General features: G+C 40.9%; 1 protein-coding gene across 3 annotated transcripts in view; it reads left to right on the top strand.

Annotated features, from left to right (window-relative positions):
- The first annotated feature begins 1,011 nt into the window (after nucleotides 1-1,011).
- Nucleotides 1,012-24,850, top strand: part of Klhl8 (kelch like family member 8) — a 67,757-nt gene continuing 43,918 nt past the window's right edge. For 2 of the 3 annotated variants that reach the window (XM_008851744.3, XM_008851745.3), the window contains exon 1: nucleotides 1,012-1,149. The gene's annotated coding sequence lies outside the window, so the exon portion shown is untranslated. Of the gene's footprint in view, nucleotides 1,150-4,898; nucleotides 4,997-7,509; nucleotides 7,634-24,850 lie in introns of all 3 variants that reach the window. The other variant, XM_029555338.1, reaches the window with a different exon arrangement.

Here is a 24,850-nt window from a genome sequence, read left to right on the forward strand (position 1 = left end):
GTTCCATCACTGTCTTTTCCCATTTTTAAAAAAACTTACCAGCTATAGTCTCTCTAAACTACCTAGGCTAGCTTTCCAGCTTGTATATTCCTACCTCAGCCATCTGAATAGCTGAGATTACAGGTCCAAATCATACCACTCAGTCTATGTTTAAGTTTATGAATGAACTCCGAAGCCTGAAAACTTTACGATGTCCTGACAAAAGATTTCAAGGGAGTATTCTAAACAAAATTCGGTGTTTTGCTCTCCTTTCCTACATTTTCTCTACGAATTTATTGAAAACTTGGTTTATTTCAACATCGTTTAAAAAAAAAAGATTTTTAAAGGATTTTTAAAGATTTGTTTTTATTTGAGTGTTTGCATGTATGTGCACCTTGTGTGTGTCTGGTGGTCACAGACACCAGAAGAGGGCTTTGGATTCCCTGGACTGGATTAACAGACAGCTCTGAGCTGTGCTGGAACCTGTGCCCTCTGCAAGAGCGGCAAGTGCTCCTAAAAGTCTGAACCCCCTGTAATCATTTTTAAGCCGGCACTTAGTTCAATGTATTACTTCCTTAGGTTTATAAACTGTGGGTACGAATTTATAAACACAAGCTGTTTTGTATATGATTTGTAGAGCATATGGTGAAATGCGCTAGAAATAGAAGCAGGAAGTCTTTTTTCTTCTCGGTTTAAAGGCATAAACCCTAGGACCTCCAACACGCACAGAAGATTTGATGGATACAGGAAGAGACTTTGTACTGCCACCGAAGTGAAGCAGTGGCTATGTAAATTTAGAGGCATTCAAGCAAGGTACTGGTAAAGGTTTGTAATGCTCCAGGCCCTTTTGCTTTCCCCTGCTGGGTAACAGCGGTTGCTCGCGGCAGCTCGCGGCACCCCCGAATCCCCGGCGGGGATCTGGCGGCCTAGCGTAGGAGGTAACCAAAAACCACAATTCCCAGAGTGCCTCGCGCAACCAGCGCGCGCGCGGCCGCCCCCGCCCCAGTCCCCGGGGTTCTGAGGGGCCAAGGCTCCGCGGGGTCGCGCACGAGCGCGCGTGTCCGTGGGGTGTCAGCGGGGCTGGAGCAGCGCGGGCAGCGGCAGGGAGGCGCCAGGGCTCAGGAGCCAGGTGTCGCGGCTGCAGCCGTGGCGGCTGGCGCGGACTGCGAGGTAACCGCCGCGCGTCTTCCCTCTCGTCCGCCTCCTTTGTGCGGTGCGGTCCGCGCCAAACCCTCAGCGCCGGGTACCGCCGCGCAGAACTCGAGCCTCGAACGGCCACCCGAACTCCATATCGGCGAGGGGTTGGGTCGGCGAGAGCCGCCGAGGCTGGTCCTCAGGGGACCCGCGCCGCCCGCTCTTTCGGGGCGAGAGGCGCGGCAGGTGCTCGGCTGGTCGGGGCCGGCGAGGGTTCGAGGTCCGGGAGGGCGGCCAGCGGGGGTTTCCTCTCCCAACGGGGTATTCCCCTCCCGCCGAGTGTCCCTCCCAACGAGATGTCCTTTCCTGCTGGGGTACCCCCTCCCAACGGGGTGCCCTCTTCTGCTGGGACAACCCCTCCCGCCGGGTGCCCCCTCCTGCTGGGGTGCCCCCTCCTGTTGGGGTGCCCAGTCCTGCGGGGCGGGGGTGACGTTGCTCGCCCAGCGTCCCGCCCTGGTGCTGGCCGGCCCCGCTGCCGTTCAGCTGCGCAGTGCTGCAGACCCTAGTGCAAAAGTGCCTCCCGCTGGGACACCAGAAACCGCAGCCCCTTTCAGCTGGCAGCTGGGCGGTGGAGTGCTGACGGCTGTAGACTCCCTCCTCACGGTTCTGGGCTGAGCTTGCGGGTTTCTTTAGGGAGGGTCCAGGATTTGTAAACAGTTTGCGGTTCCTAGTTGTTGCATGGACTTGCACAGTCTTAACGTGGAGGTGCCGGGATTTGGAAAGCTTGTTATGCTTTTTTCCCTCTAGGCAGTGTTTAATCTCACGATTTTCACAGAAATCTTAGTATTTTTGAATATTTCTTTTAATTTGCTTTAAGTACATATTGTGCTGGATTAGTGTCTTTGTCAACCTGACACAAACTAAAGGCACCTGGAAGAGAGAACCTCAATTGAGCAATTTCCTCCCTCCCACCGGACTGGCTTGTGGGCATGTCTGGGAGGCATTTTCTGAATTGTTGAGCGATGTAAGGGCCTAGCCCACAGTCCATCCCTGGGCAGGTGTGCCTGGGCTATTCAAGAAAAGGAGCAGAATAAACCAGGGGGAGCAAGCCTGTAAGCAGTGCTCCTCCATGGTCTCTTCAGCTCCTGCCTCTAGGCTCTTGCCTAGTTTCTGCAGTGGCTTCCTGCAATGATGGACTGCCGCTTGAAGTGTAAGATTCAATAAACCCTTTCCTCCCCGAGTTGTTTTTGGTCAGAGTGTTTTATCACAGCAATAGAAAGCAGATATATACTTTTATATATTCTTACCTTGAACTAATGTTAGCATTTTGGGAAACGATCTTACAACCTGGTTTGCCACAAGTATTTTAACTGCAGGATACACTTGGTCTTCCCCACCTCCCTCCCTTCCCTCCCTCTGCTTCTTTCCCTCCCTCTCTCCCTCCCTCTCTTTCTCTTTGCAGCTTTTTGTTACATTAGCCAATAATTGTTTTGAATCTTTGAATTATCTCTCTAGAGGAAATTCCCTCCCTTCTGCTAAAGGATTGGTGGCATATACTTGGGCCAGCAAAGGACTGCTGCTAACTACTGCTGGTGCCTGTAAAACTCCCTGAAGGTAGCTTTGGCATTAGCTGTTGCTTTTCTTCCCATTTTCTCCTGGTACCTTCTTTGGTTTGTCAAATTAACTGACTCACTTATAACTTATAGTTACATTGCCTTTAAGATACCAAATAGCAGACCCCAGTCTTAGCTAAAGGAATGTTGGCAATTGATTGCTGCTAGATGAGGAAGAGCTGATCATCCTAAAACAAGGGACTCTAGATAGACTGACTAGACTCAGCAGATAGACTTGTACTAGGGAACAGCTAGGGGCACTGACACAGTGAACAGTAGCAGGAATGACAGAGTATATGGGCTCCAGTCAGGGGGAGGCTATGGGAGGGTGCCATTTGAGATGTGGGTATAAGGATGAATAAGATTGATTGGGATGTTCTGTATGAAATACACACAAAAAGTCAATTAAAATAAGGTACCAAATAGAAACACAAATATAAAAAAATCTCAAGACTATTCAGCTGCATGCACTTAGTTTCATATTTATTTACTTCCGGTCACTCTCTCACATTCACTCACCAGGGCCTGTGCATGCTAGGCAAGCACTGCACTACTGATCTACATCACCAGTCCTCAGTTTCACATTTAAAACTGTTCTTTTGGCATTTGATAAAATTGCTGTTAATAGTTTTTAAGGTGATCTATAATAATTACAGATTCTAAGTGAAAATCACAATGAGTAATTTGATTTTTTTTCTCTTTAAAATGAAAGGGTAGATAAATTTTGATCACATTCCATTGAGAAATGCAAGTTTTTAGGGCAGTTGTAAATTCACAACAGAATTAAGCAGAAGTTATAGTTTCCCATATAACCCCTGTCCCTAGAGAAACAACCTCCAGACTGTCAGATCCCCTCACCAGAGCAGTGCATTTGTTACAGTTGTTACCCATACTGACATTTCATTATCACTCAAAAACCCATCCATTACATTAGGGTTCAGATAGCTTTATTTAGGGACTGAGGCAGTAACTATGTTTGAAAGAGCATTTGCCTAGCATACACGAAGCCCTGGGTTAAATCCCCAGCACTGCACAAATTGGTCATGGTGATGCATGCCTGAAATCTCAGGACTTGGGCGTTGGAGGCAGGAGTTCAAGGTCCTTCACAGCTATACCGAGTTTGAGGCCAGCCTTGATTATATGAGACTGTCTCAAAAAAAAATTAATTAAAAAATGGGTATTTAACTTTTAATTTTCTTATATTTGAGTTCTCAACAAAGAAGAATTTATTCTTTGTGTATGAAGAACTAAAGACATGAGCAAAAACAAATGTTTCATAGAACAGCAAAATGCCAAGAGTTTCATTAGCATAACTGTATCTTTTCTGAAAAAATGTCTTATTTTAACGAAGCAAGAGGAAATTGAATATTTTAAATTTTTTAATGAAAATTTTAGAGTGCTGGAGGTCAAACCTAGTTGAATATTTTAAGTACATTCATTTTTGTTTTTTAATGGCATGTCTGCATTTCACATGTGGTCTGTTAAACTTTTGTTGTTAAAGTCTTTGTTCTGAGGAAGTATCAGGATATAACAATGTACTGAGCTCACTTCTGGAATTAGTAATGGATTAGAATCTCTGCTCTCCACTCATTGGCTGAGTAATCATGGCAAGTTGTTATCTGAACCTCTAGTTTCTTAGCTGTGGAAGAGAGATAAAAATAATACCTTATGCCTCTGTCTTCCTGGAATTGTAAGGATTAATCATCATTATATGTGGAAGCATTCTATGTTCCATAATCTATTATAATATTCATTAATATTGCTAGACACTGTATTTTAAAATGCTGCCAGGACAGTTTATTATCTGGTGAATAGTGCTTTGTAAATACTGTCACCTTTGTTTAATTTTTTTGTGTGTTTGAACGTTGGTTGTACAAAAAACATTATTTGATTGCTTCTTTGCTTTTTGGCTAAGATCAAGTGGAGACTAAATTATTTGTTTATGAATGATTTAGTCAGTTCCCATAAATCAGAGGAAGACTTATGAAAGGACTGGAGACACCTTGAGAATTTTGTTCACTGCCTCTGTGATTCTTTCCCTGAATCTGTGGGCATCCCTACAAATAGTCTTCCAGGAACCCAAGAATTCTGTGTATATTTGTATTTTCTGGTCAGTAAAATCCAGATTCAGCAGATACTGAAAAGGCATTCATGATCTTCTTCCTTCAAAAGGTTCTTTTTTTATTTATGTTGAGACAACATTTTTGTGCCTGGGCTACCTTGAAGATCAGCTCCTCCTGGCTCAGCCTCCCAAGTAACTGGGATTACAGGTACCCACCACCACACGTGACTGGAAGACTGGAATGAAGGAGGGTGCTGAGTGTTGAACGCATGGCTTTGCACGTACCAGGCAAGCACTCTACTACTGAGCTATACTCCTTACCCTCACCTGGATTCTAAGAACCACTAGCTCAAATTATCTAGGCACATTACTAGAAAGCATGCAGATTATTGCTAAAATGGGGTGGGCAGGGGGTAGAGCACAGAAAAGAGAAAACAGGTAATATTTGGAGTGGAATGCTTGTTTTTCTTCCAGAGTAGAAGTTAATGTTATGATACAGTACCTTCTGGAGGTAACACACTGATTGCTCCATTATCGTTAGGCAAAAACTGTCTATTCCTGCCTTCCCTGCCAGCTTGGATGAACATTAGAGTAGATGGGAGAGTGTGGTATTGTGACAGCCCAGCATGTTTGAATATTCAAAGTGCTAAAAGATAATTTGATTCATTCTAAAATGTGGACATTCTTGTTCTCAGCTAATAAAAATCTTCTTGCCTTCCAAAATCTATGTAGTATGCTTATTATTATATAATATTTTGTATGTCCAAAAGTATAAAGTTTTATTAAGTCCTTATTATGATCATTTTGACATTCAGTATTGCTGTATGCAGTATTGGAAAGAATGTGGTTATGTATGTTTTATAGAAATTTATAACTTGCTTATATAGACCTATCACTAGATTATAGTTTATGATTTTAATTTATAACAAAATTAATCTTTGAAAATTTCAGAATTAGAATATAATTCTAAGTTAAAATTAATTCTTAGAATTCAGAAGCAAGCTACATCTAAATGCCCTGTTTTCCTTGTGTAGTGATATATTGCTGTGCCTTATAAGGCTTTAAAGTGTGAAGCCAACTTCTGTTTGCAGATCAGTTACCAATAGCATTCACAAGGCTTAGAGAGAGAGCATACAGCAGATCAGGTAGTACTGTGCACACTCATGAATGAATGGCCTCACTGGAGTACTATATTTTTCTTTGGACTCTTTCCCTCTTTGGTACTGGGCAATATTTTTATTTTTGAAATATGAATGCTTTTCAGAGTTCAAGATTCATAAGTTTATAAGTACTTGAAATTTTATGGAATAAATTAGAAGAACTGTGGTTCTCTAAACTCTGAGAGGTTTATACTGATCAAAAATTGAATTGGAGGTGAATGCTAGCATTTATGGAGCCCTTCTTGTATTAAAAAATCACTCCTGGGCTGGAGAGATGGTTCAGTGGTTAAGAGCACTGGCTGCAGGACCTGGATTTGATTCCCAGCACCCACATGCTGACTAACAACTGTCCATAACTCCAGTTCCAGGGGAATCCAACACCCCCTTCAGACTTCCATGGGCATTGCACAGCATGGGTGCACTTACATACTTGTAGGCAATACATTCATACAGATAAAATAAAAATAATAAAATATTTTTTAAAAAGCAGTTAAGCAGTCAGCAGTTAAGAACACTGGTTGTTCTTGCAAAGGACCTGGGTTCAAATCCCAGCACCCACATGGCAGCTAACAACTGTCCATAACTCCAGTCCCAGGGGATCCGACAGCCTCTTCTGACCTCCGTGGGCATTGCATGGCACGGGTGCACTTACCTAGATGCAGGCAATACACACATACACATAAAATAAATAACTTTTTTAAAAAGTAAAAAAAAAAAAAAAAGATCACTCCCCTACTTCTTTAGTTATTTTAATAAAGAATTAGTTGTGAAAATTAGAGTTAATTAGTTATAGATTAAAAAAACATGATTTCTGCAAAAAAAAATACTGATAGAAATACTGTTGTTTTAAGATCAGTGATTTTATGATCAGTGATTTCACTCTTGAACTTGAAAAAGTTGAAAATGGGGCTGGTGGGGCTGGAGAAATGGCTCGGTGAATGAGAACACTGGCTGTTCTTGCAGAAAACCTGGGTTCAAATCCCGCCCCCAAAATGGGGCTGGTCATGGTGACACACACCTTTCGTCCCAGCATTTTGGAGGCAGAAGAGGGTGGATCTCTGTGAGTATGAGGCCAGCCTGATCTACATAGCAAGTTCCAGACCAGCTAGGGCAGCATAGTATGACCCTGTCTCAAAAATTAAAAAAGTTGGAAAAGATTTCCTGTATGGAGAGAATGTTATTTTAGTTCTCATCAAGACATTTATATATTGGTCCCTCCGCAGAGTTAGAATTAATGCCATCTTTGGACTGTTATATAAGTGAGAGTTGGAAAATGTAGTCAGACATGCAATGTTGAATTTTAGGCATTCCTCCATCACAGCTGTGTGACCTTGGCTGGGTTTCTTATCATCTTTGAGCCTCTTTACCCACTACAGTGAAAAATAGCACCTCTGGGTAGGATTGAGATGAATATACGTTAACTATTTAAGTCATTATAGCAATTTGTGTGTGTGTGTGTGTGTGTGTGTGTGTGTGTGTGTGTGTGTGTGTGTGTGTATGCCAGTTTATCAACTCAAGCCTTAATCCTATGATGGTAATAGTGTTTTGTTTTTTTTAACAGATGGAGAAACTGAAGCAAAACTGAGTTTAATGAAAGGATATTTAGCTCCCAAAGTCATACAACTACAATGAAGGCCGGCTTCTTTCATTAAAAACCATTTTTAAGCACTAGAAGACAGGGTGCTGTAGGTAGTCTTCATCTTTTGCTATGTAGGGTTCTCAGTATTTACATCCTAACATCAATCATTATAAAGCATACTTTATTTTTCTGCTGGAAAATTTGATTGGAGGATTGTGTTCCTACCCAAGAACTTCAGGGCCAAAACTTTATAAAAGTAAAAACATCCATTTATTACACTTACTGCATACGAAATCCAAGGCCAAATACTTTATATTGTATTATATCATTTAAATGTTACAACAGCCTTAAAGCTAAAGTTCAGAGTAATTTTTAAAAATTTTATTTATTATTTTTATTTTATGTGTATTGTGTATTGCCTGCATCTAGGTAAGTGCACCTGTGTCGTGCAATGTCTGCGGAGGTCAGAAGAGGCTGTCGGAGCCCCTGGAACTGGAGTTAGAGACAGTTGTTAGCTGCCATGTGGGTGTTGGGATTTGAACCCGGGTCTTCTGTAAGAACAGCTACATCTACGCCATCTCTCCAGCCCCCCAGAGTAATTTTAAATGACTTGCCCAAGCCTATAGAGCTAATAGAGAATCCCAGACTGTCTGACTCCAGCTGCTGTGAGCCACTAAGCTATGTGCTTTGCATTAGATATAGTAACATATTTCTCTAAAAGAGACAAGGATGCAGCTTTTTGTAACTTTGCAGTAGTTTAGAACTACTGTAGTTTAGAACTAGAAGGAAACAGTGATTTATACCCTGGGTCGAGCTTTGCCTGTAGGCCAAACCCAACCTGCTGCCTGTTTTTTTGAGTGAAGATTTATTAGGACACAACGTGCTCCTTCATATACTGTCCATGGCTGCTTTCATACTACCATGGCAGAGTCAAGTAGTGTTAACAGTGACTGTGTCACCCACAAAATCTAAAACATTGACTGTCGGACTGTTATACTCCGCCTCTCCAAAAATTGGTGACTCCTAACCTAGACCAAGCCTGCTCTCTTATAAATAAGGAAACTGCGACTCAAGAGATTAGGTAATTTCCCAGTAATGACGCCTGACCACTATCGTTTCCGCTCTGGTGCCTCTTTTTCTAAAATTTATTTTTATTATCTTTGAAATTATGTGCATATGTGTGTATGTCTGTGTATGGGTACAGAAGTCACAGGCACCGGATCCCCCAGTAGGTGGCGATACAGATGGTTGTTAGCAACCTGGCATGGTTGCTGAGAATTGAACTTGGATGCTTTGGAAGAGCAGTATGTGCTCTTAATTACTGAGCTGTCTCCCTAGACCAGTACCTCTTTTTAAGACCTATTAAACCCAACAGGTATATGATCATTATACAAGGGATTTTAAAGTATTAGATATGTGTGATAAGCAACCCATTTAAAATACCAGCCAAAATAATAATAAACATTTAGCCGTTCTCCCTTTCTTAGAATTTGAAGAACTTTGGGAATATTATTTGTGTGACCCATGACTGAAGTTCTGTGACCCATTTTGAACTTCCTCTATGTATTTCTCTACAGTAAATTGAGGCTTTTGGAATTGGTTCACTATGTGATTTTAAAAAACAGCAGTTATAGTCTTGTAGCTGGAAATCAATCAAATGGTCCTATTTTAAAAGTAGAGATACTCTGTATCTAGTTTTTTTTTATGCTTTTTTTTTTTTTTTTTTACTGTTTTTTGACAGGGTCTCCCTAGTCACAGCCTGCTTGGAGGTCACAATGTGAACCAGGGTGGCCTCAATCTCACAGGACTGGGATTAAAGGCATACTCCACCATGCCTGGTATTGTATCTAGGTTTTAAAGCAGTGAGTTATACCATCAGATTGGATGTGCCAGTGATAGCAGGTAGCAATAAGGAGAATAGAGTGGTTAGTGAGAAGAGGCTGTAATAGTAGCTATATAACGAGGGGGCTGGACTGAGTGGTGTGACTAGAGAAGCAAGGCCAATGATAGAGAAATATAGGAAGCATATGTGTATGATTTGATGGATGGGATGGGAGCTTTGAGAACATGTGGGCTAAGATGACACATTCAGTAGCCTTCCTTACCATCCAGGCTGGTGTAGGTTTTCTTACCATATCCTGTGTATCTCTCTATTTTGCCTTGACCACATTATTATTATATATTTGTGCCAGTCTCTAGATGAATCAAACTCCCTAGTAACGGGGTATTTTGTGATGTCTTGTTTCTTTTTTTTTTTTTTTGAGACAAATTCTCCTTGTAGCCTCAGCTGACTTGGAACTCACTATGCAGACCAAGCTGGCCTCAATCACACAGAGATCTGCCTTCTTCTACTTCCTGGGTGCTAGGATTAAAGGCATGCACCACCATTAATTTTTTAAAAATATTTTTATTTTATGTGTTTGAATATTTTGCCTGCATGTATGTAAGGGTGTACCTACAGAGGCCAGAGGAGGATGTTGAATCTCCTAGAACTGGAGTTATAGGCAGTTGTGAGCCACCATGAAGATGCTAAGAATTGAACCAGGGGCCTTTGTAAGAACAAGTGCTCCAACCCCTTAATCGTTCATTTTGGGGGCTTATTTTAATACAGCTTTGAAATAAGATTACTTTTGTGCATATATTTTTTTTAAAAAGGAAAATAAGAGATAAGTTAATCCAAAAATTTCTTCACATTTAGAATCTGACCTTTCTTTGTGGTTATGATCTCTCTTTGTAGCTCATGCTGGCCTAGAATTTGCTATATGGCATAGGCTGACCTTGAACTAATGACTCTCTTGCCTCAGCCTCCCAAGTGCTGGAGTACAAGCCTATGCTAGCATGCTGGACTTTGAGTCTACTTCTTTTGAAGCTGTTTTGTCTGAGCCATTTGTTTTTCCATGTACTGTAGTCTCCCAGTCTGTCTACACTGAAGGGTCAGTGGTGCAGACATTCCTGTGTACACTTAATCACCATTGGAGTGATTTTCTTTTGTGGTTTTGGTCTGTGATACATACCTCCCTTTCATATGTCTTAGTGACAAAGCATAACATGGTTATCCATTATGGGTGTCTTTCTTTTTTAAAAAAAAGTGTTTTGCTTGCATGTATGTAAGTGTACTCCTGTTGTGCAGTGCCTGCAGAGAGATCAAAAGAGGGTGTTGGATCCCCTGAAAATGGAGTTACAGTCAGTTGTTAGCTGCCATGTGGTTGCTGGGAGTTGAACCCATGTCCTCTGCAAGAGCAGCCAGTGTTCTTAACAGCTGAGCCATCTCTCTAGCCTGTCTTCCTTTTTTGAGCCCCATAAAGTAGTTCTTCTCAAACCCTTTGTGGTCAGAAAGAAACTAGTTTATGGACCGATACTTTTATAAAAGACATGAAAATTAAATGAAAAAAAGGCACACATGTAATATAAAAATTATTATTCAGTAGATAGAAAATTGCTCTTTCAAATGTAACTTTGCCATACAACTTTCTAAAGACTCCATTTTTAAACTTACATCAGTATGGATTGTAAAAAGCTTGTGGACCAGACACCACTTAGCTAGCACTGCTCTAAAACACTACTTCTTTTTTTTTAATGTACTTTATTTTGTGATTACATTATTGTTATTTGTTTACTCATTTATGTATTTATTTAGTTCTTGAGACAAGGCCTTCTATATTCCAGGCTGAACTCCTGAGCTTCCTGTCTCCACCTCCCAAGTGCTAGTATTACAGGTGACATGACCACACCCAGATCATTGTTATTTTTTAATTAATTAATTAATTTTAATTTTATGTGTATGAGTGTTTTGCCTGCATGTATGTAAGTGCAGCCATGCATGAAATGCCCACAGAGGTCAGAAGAGGGAATCTGATTTCTTGGAATTGGAGTTACCAATGGTTGTTAGCCACTATGTAGGTTCTAGGAACTGAAGCCAGGTCCTCTGCAAGAGCAGCCAGTGCTCTTCCCCTCTGAGACATCTCTCCAGCTCCCCCGTCTCTCTAGGTTCCTCGTTTTTTAAATTTATTTTTATTGAATTTTTGTGTATTTCATACAGAATATCTCAAACAGTCTTCATCATCTTTATACCCCCATCCCCACCAGCACCCTCCCATAGCCCCCCACTGGAACCCATATACTCTGTCATCAATGGTAAGGCCCACTATGTCAGTCACTGTCCCCAGATGTTCCCCAGTGCAAGTCCATCCACTGAGGTCTAGTCAGCTTATCTAGAGTCCCTTGTTTTAGGAAGCTCAGCCCTTCACCTAGCAGTAATCAGTTGCCAATATTTCTTCAACTAAGATTGGGGTCTGCTGTTCATTTCCCCAGTTCTATGCTGGGTTTTTGTCTGTCTGAGTTTGCATGGGACTTGTGTATGCTGACACCATTGTCATAGAATCATATGAGTAAGGTCCCAGGAGCTTGTAGGACTCTGTTTCCATATGGTCATGCACCTCCTCCCTGGCTCTTAAAATACCCTCTTCCAGGATGGTCCCTGAGCCCTGGGTAGGTGAAGTTTAATATAGGAGTCCTGTCCAAGGACCAGCATCCTGCAGACTCTTCATCTCTACATTTTGGCCATTTGTGACCTTTCATTTCCTGGCCCTCCACTGCATGAGGGAGCTTAATTACTGAGAACTGAGATAATCTTTAGTGTCCTCTTCTTTACCCCTATTCTATGTTCTGTGAGCCTTAGGTGTAGAGGTTTAAAAACAAAACAAAAACAGGTTCTTATGTAGTCAGGCTGGCCTGGAACTTACTGTGTAGCTGAGTATGCCTGTAAACTCCTGATCTCCTTGTCTTTACCTTCTGATTGCCGGGACTACAGGTATCACTATACCCTGCTCTTTTTTCCTCCCCTCCCCTACCACTCTTTTCTTTCCCTTTCCTCCATCCCTCCATCCTTCCATTCATCCTTGCCTTTTTTCATTTGTTTGTAATCCTTGGGATTAGACCAAAGGCTGTATGCATGCTAAGCACACACTGCCACTAAGCTACATCCCCAACCACAGTTTCTGCTTTTCATATTCATTTTTTAATCCTTAGAATCTATAATACGGACTGTGATGACTGACTGACTGATTGAAAGATGATAGTATTTCTGTTCTTTATTTTCTTTTTTTAAAATTTATTTTTATTTATGTGTAATGAGTATTCTGCCCGCATATAAGTGCACCACATGTATGCAATGCCCACAGGGGCCAGAAGAGGGCACTGGATCCCCTGGGACTGGAGTTATGCATGGTTGTTAGCCATCATGTGGATGCTGGGAACCAAACGTGGGTCCTCTGCAAGTGCAGCCAATGCCCTTAACCACCGAGTCACTTCTCCAGCTCCATTTTTATTGTATTTTCTTTGTTTTAAATTAAAACAGTTTTTAGAATTATTTTTATGTGTATGAGTATTTTGCATGCAGGTATGTAAGTGTACCTTCATGTGCAATGCCTGTGGAGGCCAGAAAAGGGTGTCAGATCCCCTAGAACTAGAATTACAGGTGGTTGTGCGCTAACATGGGTGCTGGGAACCAAACCTGGGTCCTTTGCAAGAGCAGCCAGTACTCTTAACTGCGGAGTCATCTCTACAGCCCCTATTGTATTTTCTTTAAGTGTGGTTAAAATCCATACAGCTAGTTTGTGGTCTCAGTAGAGGTTTTATTGTGTGTGTACTTAAACTATGAATTAGTTTATGTGTCCATGTTGTAAAAATTAAAAAGCTTTCAGACTCCTAGGAAATGAGTTTCTTTTTAAGTCATGTGTGTTTTTCAGCTTTCTATCACTATAACAGAATTATAGAGATAGTTTACAAAAAGAAAAGGCTTATTTTGTCTTGAGTTTGGGAGGTTCTAGCTCATGATTATAATTAGTTATTGGCCTCATTGCTTTGGGCCTGTGGTGAGACAGCACCTCACAGTGGGAACGTATACTGGAGAAAAGCTGCTCACCTCATAGCCATGGAGCAAAGAAACAAAACAGAGAGGGAGTACACCGCTCCCCTGTCAGGAGCGTGCCCCCAGTTAGTTTAAGACTTCATATTCTTCCCCACCTCTAAAAGTTGCCACACCTCCCAATAGTGCCTGTAGGCCTTCAGGATCCAAACTTACAATCACTGGGACTACTCTTAATGACAGTTCATTAGAACTGGTTTTGAACCAGTTCAGTTTTGTGGATTTCTTTCTTTCAAATAATCATTGGGAAATATCCCATCCTTTCACACCTGACAACAAATAATGATACTTATTTTTTCTGGTAGGCTTTATATTCAAATAATCATCATTAGTTAGGCCTGTAGCTTCTGCAACATTCTCAAAAGTAACCAATATAGGCCCTTCTGAAGATGTTCATACATGTAATCCATATATTTAGACAAAATTTCATGTCCTTTTAGTGCTATGCACTAGACTTTCAGACCATTTTGACTGTAGTAAACTAAATGGTCCAGTTCAAACAATGAAGCAATTACCATGATGCATTATTTGAATGCATTCTTTTATTTTTTATAATTCTATACTTGAATTTTATTTATTTTTATTTTATGTGTATGTGTGTATTGCCTGCATTTAGGTAAGTGCATCCGTGTCATGCAATGCCCACAGAGGTCAGAAGAGGCTGTCGGATCCCCTGGGACTGGAGTTACAGACAGTTGTTAGCTGCCATGTGGATATTGGGATTTGAACCCAGGTCTTCTTCAAGAACAACTAGTGTTCTTAACCACTGAGCCATCTCTCCAGCCCCTTGGATGCATTCTTAATAAAACAGGACCTCCAATAGAAATATATCAACTTTTTGTACAGGGATAATACTGCTTATAGACCTTAGAAATAACATCGTCATACAGTTATGATAATAGTAGTATAGTAATATGTCCTAATGCCATGATGTTCTTCCCAAGTACATGGAGCCAAGAAACCATGGACTGAACCCTTGAACCCATGAGCCAAAATAAACATTTCTTCCCTTATGCTATGTATATCAGGTACTTTTGTCATAGTTAACTATAAAAATAACTAATAAAATTATTATAAGTATTTTAAATGTAGCTACAAGTTGAGTTTAATATAGCCTACTTTATGATAAATGCAGTGAAAATAATAAGGTTAGATTGTTAGGAGTACACAGAAGTATGCCCCAGCCAGCCTAGGAATCAGGGAGCTCCTTAAAACTTGATTCTTAAAGTCTGTTATGGTTGAAATTTTGAAGTGGGGTCTCACACTGTAGCCCAGGTTGTGGTAGAACTTACTAGGTAGCCCAGGATGGCATAAACTTGTGGCATTCTCTTTCCTTAGGCTCCTGATGCTGGACTTACAGGTGTGAGAAGACTTGAGTCTTAAAAATGAGTAAGGACAGTGGTGAAGGGCATTTCAGAAAGAAGGTATTGTAAGAAGAGGGAGAGCTGTGGAGAGCTGTGTATAGTCAGGTTTTCTACACAGCATAAGATGGACTTGCCATCTTATTCACAAATATATGAAAGTGGTAAATGCATAGCCATGCACCATCAACTTGTAGAAATAGCTCTAAAATTAACCAAATGCTGATATAAAATTTAGCTTTCCTAGCATCTAAAATATCCATTCAACTGAATTGTAAAAAGCTATAAACCAAAAAAAAAAAAAAAAGCTACGAACTGTCCTTAACTCCAGTTCTAGGGGAATCTGACGCCCTCTTCTGACCTCTGCGGCATTGCACAACATGGGTGCACTCACATACATGCAGGCAATACACTCACACATAAAATTAAAATAATAAGATTTTTTTAAAAACAGGACAATTTTTTTTCAAAGATTGAGTATAGCAGTAACCATGTTATAATAAGTTCTGTTTTACTTTGTATTTGCAGTGATGAGGATTAGGTTTAGAGCCTTGCACATGCTAGGCAAGTGTTCTACTGCTGAGTTACATCCCCAGTCCTATAGCACTGAGTTAAGAGGTACTTTCAATCGAAGTGCCATTTGGAGCCCCCCCCCTTTTAGACAGAGTTTCATACTGCAGCCCCAGGCTGGCCTAGAATTCTAAGGTGAACTTGAGGCAGTCTTCTAAGGGTAGTATCCTATCATATGTTAGTATGGGTATTCCATATAATAGATTACATGTTCCTGTTACATATTAAAATGTGAAAATATAACAGGAAGTTAGAGACTAAGGAAGGCTGTTTAATAGCGCCTGTTTTGTTGTCAATCCTGTTTTCTATAATTCATTATACATTTTATTTTCATGTAAAAATACATCAGTTTTGTTATATAGTATACACATCAAGTCATTGAAATCTGCCTGCTACTGTTGAAGTACTTGTTCTTCAGAATAGCCTGTTTTGTTGATAGATACTAGCACCTAGAAAAGAAAAAGAAAAAGGAGGCCCCAGTTGTCTGCTTTTTTCCTTAACATTTCAGAATATCACAGAAATAGGTGTACATGGGTCCTTTCTCTTTTTTCCTGGTCTTTTTAAAAAGATCAACTTAATATATTTTGAGAAGAAGGCATTACCTTTTTAAAAAAGATTTATTTCTATTTTATGTGTATGTGTGTTTTGCCTGCATGTATATGTATATGTACCATGTGTGTGGAGGCCAGAAGAGGGCATTGGATGCTCTGGAACTGGAGTTACGGATGGTTGTAGGTTCCATAGGGGTGAGCAGCCAGTGTTTTGAACCTCTGAGCCATTTGTCCAGCCCCATTTTTTTTTTTTTTTTTTTTTTGAGTGAGGTTCTCACTATGTAACTGACTGGCTTGGAACTTCTTATATAGACCAGGTTGGCCTTAATCTCAGAGATCTGCCTGCTTCTACCTCCTGAGTGCTGGGACTAAAGGTGTGCGCCACCACAACTGGCAGTTACTTTTTTCTTTTTTTCTTTGCTCCCTAAGGGTCAGGAATCTTAGGTGTATTTGAAAAAAAAAATAAACAGGAAAAAAAAAACCAAAAAACTGGCTGTTTTTAAGGTTTGTAGTTTATGTAGAATTACATTTTACCTAATACAGTCTGTGTGTGTGTGTGTGTGTGTGTGAAATTGTGGAGGACAAATGTCAACCTCAAGTGGTATTTCTCAGTAGCTGTCCACTTATTTGTTTAAGACAGTTTCTCATTGCAAATTCAGCTCTGCTAGCTGGTCATAGCCCTGGGGATCCACTTGTATCTGCTTCCTCAGAGCTGGGATTACAAGCACATACCACCACACTTGGCTTTTTACATGGGTCCTGGGGATCAAACTGAGGTAGCAGGCACTTTACCTGCTGAGTTATCACCTAACCCTAGTATATAGTCTTTTGGGAGGTTTTTTTTTTGGTCTTGTTTTGTTTTTGTTTTATGGAAATAGGGGCTCATTATGTAGTACTGGCTAGTCAGAAACTCCATGTGGACGAGGTTGGCCTGGAACTCAAAGAGATCTGCCTGCCTCTGCCTCTGCCTCCCAAGTGCTGGGACTAAAGGTCTACGCCGCTACATCAGGCCCATATACAGTCTTACTAAGTCTCAAAGTCTATTAAACTCCTTTGGCATATTCAAATGTATTCATAAATATTCTCTTCCTACTCTTGCCTTCCTAAAACACATCAAGGAGCCCTGTCTTCTCTGGGATGAAGGATATGTGTGGAACATTGTTAAAAGCATGGTTAAGCATGGGTAGAGTCAGTATCAATGTTAATAATGAGTTCTTATTGTAGGCCCTCCTCCTGATGTTTGTTTTCATGTAGATAAGAATGCTGGGGGATGGGATGATTTTACTCCTTTATAGCTGTTAGACTCTTCCTGGTCTCTGGCTGCCCCAGGAGAGGATGATCAAACAGCCAACTGGACAATCCTTATTGTCACTTTTATACACTCCTCAGGCACTTTGAGGAAGTTATAATAATCAGAGTCACTTGCTGCTGAAGGACAACTTTGGCCACTAAAGCAGTGGGGTTCTAGGCATGGTCATTTCAAACAACTTGCATCACATTTTCCTGCAGCCATTTCTTGAGCAAAGAGGGAATAATTCTCTCAGTGACCTAGCAGAGAGACTATGCTGAAAGGTCAGTGCCAAGACTGGTGCCACTGCTCTTGATCGTTACATGAGGGTCTGCCGTGACTGGTGCAGATACCTCTTTTTGGGCTACGTAAACAAGTTACTGTACTCACTTGATGAATTAAATGGGGATGTTTTACTATATAGCCTTCTCTAGAGCTGCAGTGATCTCTTGCCTATTTTTGATATCCATCCATCTTTTGTAGAGTGCACTGATTTGGTAATACAAAGAAAGGAGAGGTGGCGGTAGTAATGGTGGAATGGTTGCAGCAAGGATAGCGGATTGGCCAGCACTCAACCGGTGATGGAGCCAGAGTGGCCAGTGGCTTTGATATCTGTAGAAGAGGCAGAGCTGCAGAGAGCAGTCAGTGCTTTTAACAGCCTCAGAAAAGGCAGAGCCATGAGTGAGGACTGTGGCCTTGACAGCAGTAGAGGTGGAGCTTAGGCGTGACCAGTGGCTAAGCAACAGAAGTGGTGCTGAGCCGGAGAGCAGCCACAGAAAAGACCAAGCCCAAGACCAGCAGCAGAGCTGCAGAACCAGCAGCAGAGGCAGCAGCAGGGCAAGTAGCAGAAACAGTGGTGGCAGCAGCGGGGCAAAAGAAGCAGTGGTGACGACTGCCCCAGCATCAACAGCAGCCATAGTAGGAGGCAGCAGGACCACTGGGGAGTGGTCAGGGGAGGCAAGGAGGAATGGTAGCAGTACAGTGAAGGCAAGAGGTGATAGGGAGCTGAGCCTGAGAAAGGGTGGAAGACTGAGGAACCAGAGAAGACAGACTGTAGTCTTTGGAAGAGTTCCAGAGAATTGTCAAGTTGTAAAGGCCACGAGTCTCAAGCTTCCAAGATCCAGGAGCTACAACACTGGCTGCTGTGAAGAGCTGTGGAGTCTCAACAGTCTAAGCCTGGAAGCTGTAACACTAGCTGTTGTCAAGGACTAGGACATTTTGATACTAGGCTTGGAGGCTATAATGCCAGCTGCCCTGATGGGCTTAGGAATCCTCATGTCCTAAGCCTACACAAGAGCTAATAACAATTGTTACTATAGGACTAAGGTCCTGGTTCCTGGGGCCTGCATGAAAGGTGTCACACTAGAGGCTGTCCCCCTGCCAGTCTTCCAGAGTGTCTGTTGCATCACTTGTTGCTGTCAATGCCAGGGTTATGAGAGTTGCTCATCTACCCACAGTTTTCATCTGGGTAGAGCCAAAGGACCCCAGCCATCGGAGATCCTTTCTTGTTCTTTTTTAAAGTTAAGAACATTACATTTGAAATTTTTTTTTATTTTTGAAAAAATAATTTTATATTTATGAGTGTTTTGCCTGCATGTATGTAAATGCACCCATGTCATGAAATGCCCACAGAGGCCAGAAGAGGACATTGGATCTCCTGGAACTGGAATTATGGGTGGTTGTTACCTGTCATGTGGGTGCTAGGAACCAAACCTGGATCCTCTGAAAGAACAGCCAGTGCTCTTAACTGGTGTGTTATTTCTGAAGCTCGAAAGCATTGCATTTTTAAATAGACTATTTTCAAAGAATTTCATATAGACATGTTTGTATATGCATGTTTGTTTGAGGGGATGTACACGTGTGTGCTTGCATATAGAAGCCAGAAGTCACCATTGGGTGTCATTCCTTAGGAGCCATCCAGGTATATGCAGTGTTCACAGAGGTCAGGAAAGAGTGTTGTAGCCCATGGAACTGGAGTTACTGATGGTTGTTAGCCACCATGTGGGTGCTGGGAACTGGGTCCTCTACAAGAGCAGTCAGTGATCTTAACCACTAAAACATCTCTCCAGCCCGTAATGAAGTGTTAATCAAGTTTTTATATTGGGGGCAGTAACCCAGCTCACAAAAGTCATTTTAATTCAACCACTCCCAACCCAAGCAAATACATAGGTGTTGTCAAAATACAATCTTTTGGGGCTGGTTATATAAATTACTAGTATAGCTCATGCAAGCATAAGACCTGGGATTCAATTACCTCCCAAGCCCTGAGAAAAAATACCACCATAGTCTTCTAAGAAAATTTTAATATGTATTACTCAGATAAGTCTAAAACATAAATAAAAGAAGAATAAATCAGAGATGTAGAGTTTCACAGAAGGAAGAGATCAAATCTTATAGGGTTAATTAGAGAAGGCTTTATAAAAGAAGCATTATTTAGGCTGGGTCTTGAAATTTCTCAGAACAAATAGCTCAAGCACTTATACATTTATTCTGGGGAACTGAATAATGAAGTATGTGATATGTTAGGGAAAATGGACTGAAACTCTTACCTCATACCATTTTCTAGCTGGGATGACCCTGGGAAAGTTAGAAATTTTAGACGCAGCTTATCTGTGTCATAAAGCTTTTTCTTCTGGGCATGGTTGTACCTACTTTTAATCCCAGCACTCAGCAGAAACAGGCCAATCTCTATGAGTTTACAACCACCCTGCTCTACATAGTGAGTTCCAGGCCAGCCAGGGCTACATAGTGATACCCTATCTCGAAACAAAACAGCAGCAAAAACTTTTTCTATGATTTTCATCTGAATTGTTTTAAATCAGAATATCAGTTTTCATACAGTCAGCATTTTTACTATGTTGTTTTGAAGTCTATGAACTGTGACAGCTTTCAGTTTAGATTTTCCTTGATTTGCTTTGACAAAAGCTTTCAGCATGTAGATTTTATACATATTTATTGGATTTCTACCTGGGTGTTCCCTTTCCTTGGACTATGTGGAAATGGTGAATATTTAAAATTTCATTTTCCAATAGTGCATTTCAGTATGTAGAAATACAGTTGAGTTTTGTATGTTTGCCTATGTTCTGCAATCTTACTAACCTCACCAGTTCTAGGTGCTCCTGCAAATGTCTTATGTAGAAAATGTTGTTAATAAGACATAGAGGACCTCCCTGGGGACAAAGTGCAGGTGCCCTTTGTCTAGATCTAGATCTAGAGCCTCAGCTCAGAACTCATTAGCCATTAATACTGTGATACATACTCTCCCTTCCCAGACTGCCCTCCATCTTAAAGTCAGGTGTGCCTTTAAACCTAGGATGTCTCCAAAATTAAACTATATGAGAGAGAATGAGACTATTGAAGATCCTACAAGGAATAAAATCCTGGGCATTTAAATTATTACTTGTTAAATGCAAAATGTGTGTATTTTCTGGCCTACTTTTATCCCACAGCAGGGTGTTTATACATTGGATAAGATGCCAGTGGAAAGATTACAGCCTGTCCCGGGATAAGCTAATTGCTCCCTCCTCAAGGCACTGATGTTTTCATAGAGATCGCTTCTGAGACCATGTCCATCCTTATCACACAGCCAGGATGTTTATACACAGAATCAGATGCCAGTGGACAGAATATAACACCACCTGATACAAGCTGATTATTTCCTCCTCAAGACCAGATGTTTGCATTGAAAAAAAATGTCTTCTGAGACCATGTCCATCATTATTGAAAGATGCACAGGCTTGATCCACTCCTATAAACTCTACACAAGAATAAGAACTGCTCCTTGTCTCAGGTCCAACCTGATTCTTGTCAGCCAGTGCTACTTTTCCATTTCCCTTCTCTTCAATTAAATTTTCCTGAATTGTTAGACTCTCTTTGGTTCAATATGATTTGTCATTAGAGCCACAGGATCCCCCAAATCTAGTAACATGGACAATTCTATTTCTTTCCAATTTGTGCCTTTTCAGTTCTTGAATTATGTTAAAGAGAACTTACATTTCTTAAGTGTTTTTTCCTCCTCCTCCTCCTCTTCCTCTTCCTTTTCCAAAAGCTACGAGTACCAGCATGCCAGTCTGCTAATAGCTTATCATTTCAGGACTTACATTTAGATACTGATATTAGTCCATTTTCATTTAATATTTGTCAGTAGCATAAGGTATGGGACCAACATAATTCTTTTACATTTAATATGCAGTGGTATTTTTGAGGGAGGGTTGGTTGGTTGGTTGGTTCCCTCCAACCCTGTGGTGAGGATTGAACACGTTCTAGGCAAGTGCTCTACCACTAAACTACATTCCCAACCCTTATTTGTTTTATTTGTTTGTTTGTTTTTGTTTTTGTTTTTTTAAGATAAGGTCTTACTATACAGTTCAGACTGGCCTTGGATGAAAACCAAGGCTGCCTTTAAGCTTGTAATCTTCCTATCTCTGCTCCAGAGTGCTGGGATTACCTATGTGTGCCACTGTGCCCTGTTGTTTGATTGAGCTTTTTAAATTTCATACATTTCCCATTCAAATCCAGACCCCCTCTCCCCCATCCATGCCTCCCTCATCCCCCCACTGAACCTCATGTAGTCTGTCATACATGTTAAGTCCTATTCATTCAGGCATTTGTGCCCAAATGTCCTTTAGTGTAAATACATCCACTGGAGTCTAGTCAGCCCATCTAGTGATCGTATGTAAGTCATACTCTCCCTCACTAACACTAGATGATATCCTCTTTTTGTATAGTGTCTCCTTTTTTAAAAAATATTTTAATTATTTTTATTTTATGTGTAAGAGTGTATTGCCTGCATGTATGTGAGTGCACCTGTGTCGTGCAATGCTTCAGAGGTCAGAAGGGGGCTTTGGATTCCCCTGGAACTGGAGTTAAGGATGGTTTGTAGCCACTATGTGGGGGCTGGGAATCAAACCTGGGTCCTCTGCAAGAGCAATCAGTGCTCTTAACTGCTGAGCCATCTCTCCAGCCCAGTGTCTCCTTTTTTTTAAATCATTGGTAATCGCTTTCCTTTGAAGTCTGTTATATATAGTCTACTCATTTAAGTGTATTTTATTTTTTTTATTGCTGTTATCCTGATTCTCTTTTCTACTTAATGTATTTAATGTCTTTACACTTAAAGTCGACTTTGTCTTCTCTGCAACTGATATATGGATTTTTTTCATCTAGTCTTACAATGTTTATTTTTAAAGGCATTATTTAAGATAATTGTAGGTTCATTTGCAGTGGTAAGAAATGATGAATCCTGTGTACCCTTCACCTATTATCCCACAGTGGTGACATCTTGTATAGCTTTAGTACTAACCTATAGTGATAATTCACATTTGACCTGTCTTATGGCATTCGTTTGTGTGTGTTTGTGTTACCATGTGTGGATTCATGTGACCCCCTCCTACTGCAGTGAGGTTCCCATACAGTTCCATCAGTACGGTTTGTATCACTTTTTCTCCTTATTTATAGCCACAGCCCCTCCTCTCTCCTCTTTCCCTTGCATGCAGAAACCCCATCTCTGTAGTTCTATCACTTTGAGATTTATAGACAGTAGTCCTGTTGGGGGATATGTTTCAAGACTCACAATACATACCTAAGACTCTAGATTGTGTACAGCCCTAAATATACAGTTTTTTGTGCATGTAAATAATATTTGGGCCCAACAAGATGACTCAGCACTTGCCTTGAAAGCCTGACAACCTGAGTTTAATCCCCACAACTCACATAAAGGTGGAAAGAGAGTAAAGGTAGAAGGAGAGAACTGACTCAGTTATTCTCCAACCTCCAGATGACAATGCATGTGCACCCATATGTACATTACACATACACAATAATAATAAATAAAATTTAACTCGTGGGGCCAGAGAGATGGCTCAGCAGTTAAGAGCACTGACTGCTCTTGCAGAGGACTCAAGTTTGAGTCCCAACACCCACATCGCGGCTACAAACCATCCTTAACTCCAGTTCCAGGGGAATCCAAAGCCCTCCGTGGCATTGCATGATACGGATGCACTCACATGCAGGCAATACACTCATACACACAAGTTAAACCCAGTAATTAACAATATGTCATGGTCTAGAGTAATTATAAGAACATACTATAATAAAAGTTACATGAATGCAGCCTTTTCTTAGTATCTTACTGTACCATACTCTTCCTGTGATGACATGAGATGATACAGCACCTAGGTAGTGAGGCGAAGTTAGATGAATGATGTAGGTCTTGCGACATAGCATTAGGCTTCTGCATATGGACTACTTGAGATACAAATGCTGCAATACCACAGCTGTTCTGTCAGCGTCAGTGCCTAATGGGTGGGTTATGTCTACAGATTGAATACACTGAACAAAGGCATGATTCACATGCTGGGCAGAATGGAACAGGGTTAGACAAGGTCTTATGCTGTTTAGAATCATACTAAATTTAAAAATTTGGAATTATTTGTTTCTGGAATTTTAATATTTTTTGGACTAAGGTTGATTGTAACTGAAACCATGGAAACTGAAATCACTGAAAAGGGAGACTACTATAAATGGAATTATGCAGTATGCTATTCTTTTTATTTGGCATAATTTGAGTTCCATTGATGGTGATCCATCCAGATTGTTCTTTCTATTGCTAAGTCATATTCCTGAGTCTCAGTCTTTAATTGGGATTGCTCAGTCCATTTTTATTTAACATAATTACTGATATAGTTGAGTTTAAATTAGCAATCTTGCATAAGGGTCTACAAATTATTGCTCAGGGACCAAATTATACCCACCAGATATTTCTTGGACTTTTATTGGCGTATAGCTGTGCTCGTTAATTTGTTCTTGTTCATGTTTGCTATTTTGCTACAATGGCAGAATTGAGTAGTTGTGATAGAGACTATAGGCCCACAAAGCCAAAATTATTTATTCTTTGATCCTTTGCAGGAAAAGGTTTTGATGGTGCTGCTTACTATTTGTCTCTCTGTTCTTTGTTGATTTTTGGTTTTGGTTTTCTAAAGATTTCTTTATGGGGGTGCTGAAGAAATTCAGTGGTTAAGAGCACTTGCTGCTCTTTCAAAGGACCCAAGTTTGGTTCCCAGCACCCCTCATGGCCCCTAACAACTGTCTGTAACTGTCCAGTTCCAAAGGATACAATGCCTTCTTCTGGTCTCAGCAGGCATTGCATGTGTGCGGGCAAGATAAAATTCTTTAAAAAAGAGAGATTTATTTATTTTTATTTTTATGTGTGTGTTTTGCCTGCATGAATGTATATGTATTGCATGTATGACTGGTGCTTGCTGAGGGCCAGAAGAGGGTATCAGATACCCTGGAACTGGAGTTACAGATGGTTATGATCCACCATGTGGGTGGTGGGAACCAAACCTGGGTCCCCTGCATGTGCTCTTAACCAGTGCATCATCTCTCCAGCCTGTTTATTTTTTCATTATTATTATTTATTTATGTGTATGAGTGTTTTTGCCTGCATACATGTAAGTGCACCCATGAGTGCAATACCTACAAAGGCCAGAAGAAAGCATCAGATCCCCTGGAACTGGAGTTACAGAGTTGTTAGCTGCCGTGTGGGTGCTAGGAACCAAACCTGATTCCTCAGAGCCATCTCTCCAGCCCCTCCCTATTTATTTTTAAGATAGGTTCTCAAACTGCAGCT

The sequence above is a fragment of the Nannospalax galili genome, unplaced genomic scaffold (genome assembly GCF_000622305.1).
Source record: "Nannospalax galili isolate Female #2095 unplaced genomic scaffold, S.galili_v1.0 scaffold405, whole genome shotgun sequence".
In the NCBI taxonomy this organism is placed as follows: Eukaryota; Metazoa; Chordata; class Mammalia; order Rodentia; family Spalacidae; genus Nannospalax; species Nannospalax galili.